Source organism: Fukomys damarensis, unplaced genomic scaffold (genome assembly GCF_012274545.1).
Source record: "Fukomys damarensis isolate Sample0158 unplaced genomic scaffold, DMR_v1.0_HiC HiC_scaffold_16, whole genome shotgun sequence".
Taxonomy (NCBI): Eukaryota; Metazoa; Chordata; class Mammalia; order Rodentia; family Bathyergidae; genus Fukomys; species Fukomys damarensis.
The window spans coordinates 13122923-13132433 of record NW_022900928.1 but is presented as its reverse complement, the minus strand read 5'-3'; positions in this window follow the sequence as shown (position 1 = coordinate 13132433).

Here is a 9511-nt window from a genome sequence, read left to right as displayed (position 1 = left end):
GCAAAGAAGTATAACAAGATTGGTTGGAGTCAATGAAAAAGCAGGAGATAGTGCAAATGGCATAAAAATGTTCTTAGAAGAATACAAATATATATATATATATATACCAAATAGCATGCCCAACTATATAAAACAAATAGTAATGGATATGAAAAACCATACAAGCACTAATACACTCGTAATGGGGGACTTTAGAGTTCTTTAGAGTTAGAGTTCTTTGAAAGATTAAGTAAAATCAACAAACCAATAGGCAACCTTATCAAAAAATAGGAAAGAAGGCCAAGGATTTAGCTCAGTGGTTTTACCACCTGCCTTGCAAGCACAAGGGCCTGAGTTCAATCCCCAGTACAAAAAAAAAAGTAGGAAAGAAAAGACTCAAATCCATGCAATTAGGAATGAAGAGGGTGAAATCACAACAGATCATGCAGAGATCAAGACAATTATCAATACCTACTTCAAAAATCTGTATTCTAGCTGGGAACTTAGCTCAGTGGTTCCACTGCCTGCCTCGCAAGTACAAGGTCCCGAGTTTGATCCCTGGTAGCTACAACAACAACAACAAAAACAAAACCCTTATTCTAGGGCCAGGGATATATCTCAGTGGTGTTGCTGCCTGAATCATAAGCGCAAGGTCCTGAGTGCAATCCCTGATACCACACACACACACACACACACACACACACACACAAAATCTGTATTCTAATAAGATAATACAGAAGACATGGACAGATTCCTAGATACATATGAATTATCAAAACTGAATCAAGCTAGGGATTTAGCTCAGTGGTTCTGTTGCCTGCCTCACAAGTGTGATCCCTGGTACCAAAAAAAAAAAAAAAAAAAAAGAATCAAGAAGATATAGAAATTCTAAATAAACCAATATCAGCCAATGAAATTGAATATGTAATTTTTAAATTACCAACAATAAAAAGCCTTGGTCCTGATGGATGCACTGCTGAATTCTATAAGAAATTTAGAGAAGACCTAATGCCATTGCTCCTCAAACTCTTAAATTAAAAGGGAAGCAATACTCCCAAATTCATTCCTGGAAGTATTACCCTGATTCCAAAAACAGAGAAGGATCCAACCAAAAAGAATTGTAGGCCAATCTCCCTAATGAACATAGATGCAAAAATCCTCAATAAGATACTGGGAAATAGAATGCAGCAAATCATCAAGAAGATTATACACTATGACCAAGTTGGATTCATCCCAGGGATGCAAGGATAGCTCATCATACACAAATCAATAAATGTAATACACTATATTAACAGAGCCAAGGACAAAAAATATATGATTCCCTCAAGAGATGCAGAAAAAGCATTTGACAAGGTCCAATACCCACTTAAGATAAAAACCCTACAGAAAATTGGAATAGATGGTCTTTATCTCAATACAATAAAAGCCATCTAAGACAAACCAACAGCCAACATCATACTAAATGCACAAAAACTGAAAGCTTTCACTCTAAAATCAGAAACAAGACAAAGATGCCCACTCTCACCACTCTTGTTCAGTATAGTTCTAGAACCACTAGCCAGAGCAATTAGACAGGAGAAAGAAATAAAAGAAGTAAGGATAGGAAAGGAAGAAGTTCAATTATCATTATTTCTGGATGACATGATATTCTACATAGAAGATCCCAAAATCTCCATCAAAAGACTTTTAGGGTCCAGGGATTTAGCTCAGTGGTTCAGTGGCCGGCCTTGCAAGTGCAAGGACCTGAGTTTGATCCCCAGTACCAAAAAAAAAAGACTTTTAGATTTGATAACCAAATTTAGTGGCACAGCTGGATACAAAGTCAACACTCAAAAGTCAATAGCCTTCTTGTACTCAAATAACAGACTCATGGAGAGAGAAATTAGAAACAAAGCCTTTCACAGTAGCATCCAAAAAAACTAAAATACCTAGGAATCAAACAAAAGAAGTAAAAGGCCTCTACATTGAAAACTACAGTACTCTGAAAAAGGAGGTTGAAGACAATACCAAAAAATTGAAAGATATCCCATGTTCTTGGATAGAAAGAACCAATATAGTGAAAATGGCCATACTTCCAAAATTGTTGTACAGATCCAATGCAATTCCAATCAAAATCCCAACAGTGTATGCCACAGAATTAGAAAAAATAATCCTAAAATTTATTTGGAACCAGAAGAGACCTAAAATAGGAAGGGCAATTCTGGGCAATAAAGGCAAAACAGAGAGTATAACAATCCCTGACTTTAAATTATACTACAAAGCTACAGTGATAAAAACAGCATGGTACCAGCAAAAGAACAGACCTGAGGATCAATGGAACAGACTAGAGGATGCAGAAACAACTCCAGACATACTCAAACATCTTATCTTTGACAAAGGAGCCAAATACATTCACTGGAAGAAAGCCTTTTTAATAAATGGTGCTGGACAAACTGACTTTCCACATGCTGAAGATTGAAACTAGACCCATATCTTTCTTCATGCACTAACCTAAAATCAAAACAGATCAAAAATCTAAGTATTAAAACAGAAACACTAAATCTTCTTGAAGAGAGACTAGGTAGAATACTTGAGCACATAGGAGTAGGCAAGACTTTATGAACAAAACCCAGACTGTATGGGAAATACTACAAAGAATCAACAACTGGGACCTCATCTTATTAAAAAGCTTTTGCACAATAAGAGAAACCACCAGCAGAGTGAAGAAAAAACCCACAGAGTGGGAAAAAAAAATTTACCAGTTATTCTGATAAAGGACTATTATTATCTAGAATATAGAAAGAACTAAAAAATCAGACCCCCCAAATTTAAAGACTCAGTGCAAAAATGGGCATCAGAAATAAAAAGACATATCTCAGATGAAGAATTAGAAATAGCAAATAAATATATTATAAAGTGTTCAACATCACTGGTCATTCATGAAAAGTAAATTAAAACAACACTGAGATTCACCCCACTCCAGAAAGAATGGCTGCTATCAAGAAATCAACCAATAACAAATGCTGAAGGGGCTGTGGGGAAAAAAGAAACCCTGCTGCACTGTCGATAGGAGTATAGACTGTCCAAGGCCCCGTGTTTGATCCCCAACACCATAACTAAATAAATAACAGCAATGGAGAATTGACCAGTGGTTGTCGGGGTTTAGGGAAGGTGATGTGCAGAGAGGCTGTAACTGCCAAGGAACAGCATGACAGGGATCTTTGTAAACCCAGGGGCTCTCTCCTGCTGAGCCACATCCCCAGCCTTTTCTGGTTTTTTTTTTATTTTAAGACAGGATCTTGCTAAATTGCCCAGGCAGGGCTTCAGTTGGTGATCATCCTGCCTCAGGTCCAGAGTAGATGGGATAACAGGCACACACCACCATGGCCCAGTAAAGTTCTGTATCTTTTTTTGTTTTTGTTCTGTATCTTGATTGTAATTGTAGTTACACAAATTGGCACTCACGATAAAATGACAAAAAATACCACAAACCGACACTTAGGAGAAAATGACAGAGTGTAAACATGGGCTGTGTCAATGTCAATTTTTGGGTTTTGGTATAATACTGTAGTTACATAAAATATAACCACTGGAGGAAATGAGTGAAGAGTAAACCAAGAATTTCTCCACTTTAATCTTTGCAAATCTGTAAGTATTTTGAAAGAAAATGTTTTAAAATGTGTTACAAAGTAACCAGATGTTTCTTTTTATCGTTATCTCTCTTAGACATACATATTCTTTCACAATGAAATAGTACAGACACTCCCTAAAATTAAAAAAATGAAGAAAAAAAAAGGGATAGGATGAGCACACCTATTAATAATATTATTGTTTAATACTGTTTTAGAAGCCAGGCAAAGAGATAAATGCCTGCAATGCTAGCACTCAGGAAGCTGAGGCAGGAGGATTGCTGAAAGTTCAAGGCTAGCCTGGACTACATAATGAGACCCTGTCTGGGGAAAAAAATTACACACACACACACACACACACACACACACACACATATACTATATATAATATATATAGTATATATAACATATATGTGCTGTTACCAATAAAATAAGACTGGAAATAGAAACAAAAAATTTAACTATTAGAAAAGAAAAAAGATTATTTACAGACAATTACGACATTATGCCATTTAGTGTGAAGAACTATTCTTATAATTAATAAGAAATTCAGGATCAGGATAATATATCACAGAATCAAGAGTACAACAACCATTATTAGATTCTTTCCTGCCTTTATAACAGTAGCAATATATAAGTTTAGGAGTAACCCCAACAGAAAATACTATTTGATAGTATAAATCTGTTTTATAGTTAAATCTATTTGATGAAACCCACAAAACTTGACAGAGAGATGGTGATTATAATAACTTTGTTTCATATTTAAACATGCAAATGTAAAAGCAGCAGTGAAAACAATACATATGGGCTTTTTTTGAGGCAGGGTCTTGCTATGTAGTTCAAGCTGGCCTTAAACTCACTATGTAGCCCAGGCTGGCCTCGAACTCATGGCAGTGCTCCTGCCTCAGCCTCATGAGTAGTAGGATTACAGGCTTGTGCCACCATACCCAGCCAGTTCTATAATATTTAGAAACTTAGCTGGGTGTGTTGGCACATGCCTGCAATTCCCAGCACTTGGTAGGCTGAGGCAGGAGGTGGCTGTGAGTTTGAGGCCATCCTGGGCTCTTGGCAATATATCCCAGTAAATCAGTAAATTCTTTTTTGTTGTTGTTTTTTGTTTTTGTTTTTGTTTCTTGAGGCAGGATCTCCCTTTGTAGTTTAGGCTGGCTCTGAACTCACTGTGTAGACCAGGCTGGCCTTGAATGTATAGCGATCCTCCTGCCTCAAACTCCCAAGTACTGGGATTACAGGTAATCCAGTAAATTTTTACCAAAAATGTTTATGTTGGCCTGGTGTGGTGATGCACACCTATAATCCCAGCACTTGGGAGGCTGAGACAGGAGGATCACTGGCATGCTGTTCAAGGCCAGCCTGAACTACATAGCAAGACTCTATCTCAAAAAACCCAAAAAATTAATAAATAAAACTAAAAATGTTTGTTATATACTCTAGCTCTGCATACCTAAGACAGTAGTTGTTAGCCACATGAATTAGGGCCACCAGATTTTGAAGACCTGGTATCAAGTAGAATGTAAAATGTCTCATTAGGAGTTACTTATACCTTTACATGTTGAGATAATATTTCGGATTATTGGGTATGTAAATCATATTAAATTTGTGGTACTTACAAATTTAAAGTCACACATTGGCTCACTTCTGTGGCTCAAATTTCATTTCTGTTGGACAGTAAAGCTCTAGCTTTTTCATATCACTCCTCTGCGTAGCTATAGACCTTACTGCCCATCAGTATTACCTGTGAACTTTAAAAAAAAAAATCCCCAACAACACAAGTTGGTGTTGGATGACACTTTTGTTGCTTAAATCTCCCCGGGAGGCTCGAATGTCCACCCATGGTTAGTAAGGACTGTATTCAAACTCAAGCTGTTAGGCCTTAGAGAATTCTTTCTCACATTTTTCATTCCATATAATTAAGGAGAAAAATTCTACAGGCTAAGAAATAACGTTTAAACCTGGGTTCAAAGATACTGTACTGGCTCCATTTTGTATTGATGGCTCCTATGTTTGGTCAAAACAAGATGTGAGCTGGGTGTAGTGGCACACACCTGTAATCCCAGCACTGGGGAGCCTGAGGCAGGAGGATCGCTGTGAGTTCGAGACCAACCTGGGCTACCTAGTGAGTTCCAGTTCAGTCTCAACTACATAGTGTAAAAAAAAAAAAAAAAAAAAAAAAAAAAGCCAAAACCCAAAAACAAGATGTGAATTTTACCTAGCTCATTGCTTCACGTTACTAAAAACGAAGTAACAAAAATTTTTAAAGTTTCACATGCTCCTACCTGAATATACTTTAATATTTGAGCTAGTTCTGAGGGGATAGAGGTTATGATGGGTTTAAGAGGTAAAAAGTGTGTCTTTGCCCCTTTCTTCTGATTATAACATCTTTAGAGCAAGTTCTTGTCCTCATCTTTAAAGCAAGATACTGAAGCCCCCAGGGGATAAATGGGTGATCTGACATCGCGTGGCTACTTTTATACAATGCTCACCTTGAACCTGACCAGGGCCCCTGACCAGGGCCCTTTCCCACCGCAATAACTCAGGACAAATCACCCACAGAGATAAATGGAGCCTTCTGTCCGGAAGCTTTTCCCTTGATGGGGCCTAGTGAAGGACTTTCACACTCAATGGTCCTGCTGGTGTTCCTGGCACTAATTCATCAGCCTAAATGCAAACTGGTCCGCAGTCAAAGATGAGTCAAAGTGCTTCCCGTCAACCACCCATGTGCACAAGAATTTTCAGCTTCTAGGTGAGCAGTAATTCATCACTGCCTTGTAACCGCAGCCTGGCCAAATGGAAGAGCACAGGCTTTGGGGTAGCCCAGGTGCTGCCCCTCACTAAGCTGAAAATCAGGCTCTTTTTTTTTTGGCACCAGAGATCAAACTCAGGTCCTTGTGCTTGCAAGTCAGGCACCTGAACCACTGAGCTAAATCCCCAGACCTTGCCCCTCACGAAGCTGAATAATGTTGGCCATGCCACGCCTACTTACCCAGCACCTGTTGATGGTGGACACTACAAAAATCCAGGGGTCCACATATCAGGATCCCCAGCCTGGGAGCTCTTAGTATTTGTGAGAAATGGGCCCTTTCAGTGCTAGAAGGCAAGAGCTGCGCTGGAGCCAACATGATGAGGTCACTGCGGGAGCCTGGAGAAGGATCCCAGCATGGTCCTGGGCACAGTGCTGGGCATGGTCCTCTACAGGTGGCCTCATGGGAGGCATTCCTTGGTTCCCAGAGCAGCAGACAGGCCTACAGGACAGCAGGTCTCTCCATTCCTTACTCATGTTGTTGTGCTATTCTTTGCCCCTCTGAAAAGATCATCTAATATTTTTGTTTTCATTTAAAAACGTTTTCCTACCTGAGTGTGGTGGTGCACACCTGTAATCCCAGCACTCAGGAGGCTGAGGCAGGAGGGTCACCATTAGTTTGAGGCCACCCTGGGTTACACAGTGAGTTCAAGAGTAGCTTGAACTACATAGCGAGACCCTGTCTAAAACAATTTTTTTTCCTCCTAAGAATCTACTTTGCGTCAGCTCCATAGTAGGAGAGTATAAGGGAAGAGAGATAATGAAAAAAGTAATAAGTATATTTGTTTCAAAGAAACAGTTATTAGGATGAATGGAAAGGAGGGAGAGAGGCAGCTATATAAGGAGTTGGTGTAGGTGATTACAGAGAGGGTCGGCACTCATGAGGATTCGAGAATGCCAGCGGTGTCGCTCCAGACCAAAAGCCAAGAAAAACAACTGATGCCCCAGTCCACAATGTCTTTCATTGACTTGTACAACACTGGCACCTCTGTAGCTCACTGGCCAGTTACTTTGCAAATGTCTCACATTTGTGGTTTGTCTGATGTTTCCTTAGGATTCAATTTAACTTTTCCCTATTTTCACAGCACATAAGAGCCACAGTGGCATCTGTCCGGTGACGCACGGTTGCAGTTTAGCCCAGCTGGGTCACATAGCAATATTGTCTGTCCAAGTGGACAAAGAAGATGTGGGGTTGTTAATACAACGGAGCACTACTCCGCCACCAAGGACAAGCTTCACACATCTCTAGCTAAGTGGATGCACCTCGAGACCACACTCTTACGTGAAATAGATTGGACACGCGTACTTAAATACCTCATCGTTTCCCTGGAGTGAGAACCCAAAAGTGGGAATAAGGACTGAAATGAATAATGGATGTTGGGAAATGGGAAGAAAGTGTTCAAGTGGGAAGGGAAATGAGGGAGGGAGAAAAGAAGGGACAAGAAAAGTACTGAAAGTAGAAGGAAAAAATGGAAACAAAGCTTTTGTACTATAGGGAGGGGAGGGGGCTTGAGGGGGGAAATAGGATAAAATTTAAAAATTTTTAAAAATACACTCTCTTTTTTCAGCTTTAATTGAGTTTATTGGTACATTTTAGGGATACAGTACAGTTACATTCATTGTTGGGATCCTGTACCTCTACATGACAGATCTTGGTTCTCATTTTTTCCCCTTGTCCCTGCCTACACTCTCTTTTTTCAGCTTTAATTGAGTTTATTGGTACATTTTAGGGATACAGTACAGTTACATTCATTGTTGGGATCCTGTACCTCTACATGACAGATCTTGGTTCTCATTTTTTCCCCTTGTCCCTGCCTACACTCTCTTTTTTTAAAAAAAGACTCTGGAAAGGCCGGGGATTTAGCCCAATGGCACTGTGCAAGCACACACACACACACACACACACACACACACACACACACTCACAAGATGACTCATTTTATACTTTTCTGATCCATCCATTTTTCCAGGGTACATTTTCTTTCTTTCTTTCTTTTCCTCTCTTCTTTCTTCTTGTTGTTGTTTCACTGGGGATTGGATTCAGGTCCTTCACACTGAACTGTATTCCCAGTTCTTTTTGTTTGTTTTTGAGACAGAATCTTGCTAAATCACTGAGTTGCCCAGACTGGATTCCAACTTGCCATCCTCCTGCCTCAGCCTCCCAGAATGCCAGGATTATAGGCATGCACCTGCTCCCCTTTTATTGGAAAATGTTACTTAGGAATCAAGATCTCAGTGCTAAGTGTGCTCGTTGCTATTACAGTATTATTATTCCAGGCTCTCAGTGGACAGCTCTGCACACATTTATGTCTGTCATGATTTCTCTATCTCCATAGAGATGTATAGCTCTATAAGTGAGAACCACAAGTTCATGTCAATACCTCCAATTCTAATTCAATGCCACAGTGAGAAACCAAGTTCTTAAAGGACTTTGCTCGTTCCCACAGGCAGCCAGCCCGGCCCTGTGCCCCTCTTGGCTCACTGGCTCTGCCGCCACCTCCCATCCCCTCCAGGTCTAGGCACCCTCCCCACTAAGGCCTGGCTCCCACACAGTGTCCGCTCCTGTGTGCCCCCTCAGCGTGACTACTCTTGGCTGGGCACTCTCTTCACCCACCCAGGTTCGGGAACCCCCTCCTCACCCTGCCTGGCCCCTTTGATAGGTGGCTCTCAGTCAAGGAAGCCACCTTTGTCACCCACTGCCTGCCTTCTCAGAGCCCCTGGTGGCTTCTGGACTGATATTTTTCAGAAAGGGAAGCAAAAAATTAAGAACCCTCAAAGCTTTTTGACAGGTAACCTACAGTCACTTTTTCTCCCATCACATAGGCTGGCCAGCCTCCGCCTCTTCCCAGATCCTCAGCAGAATACCAGCCACACATCTGACACATCCTAGAGCATTTTTTAAGAAACCATTTGACTTGTTTTAATGTGTCTTCACAAATGGTGAAAAATACTAAAGTACAGGCAAGGAATAATCATAATGTTGTGGCCAACATTATTACTATGAAATTATAAATTTAAAACATTTTCTGGTTTAAAAAAAAATGAATCTGGGGCCCAGGACTTAGCTCACTGGTTCTGCTCCGTTTAGCAAGTACAAGGACCAGAG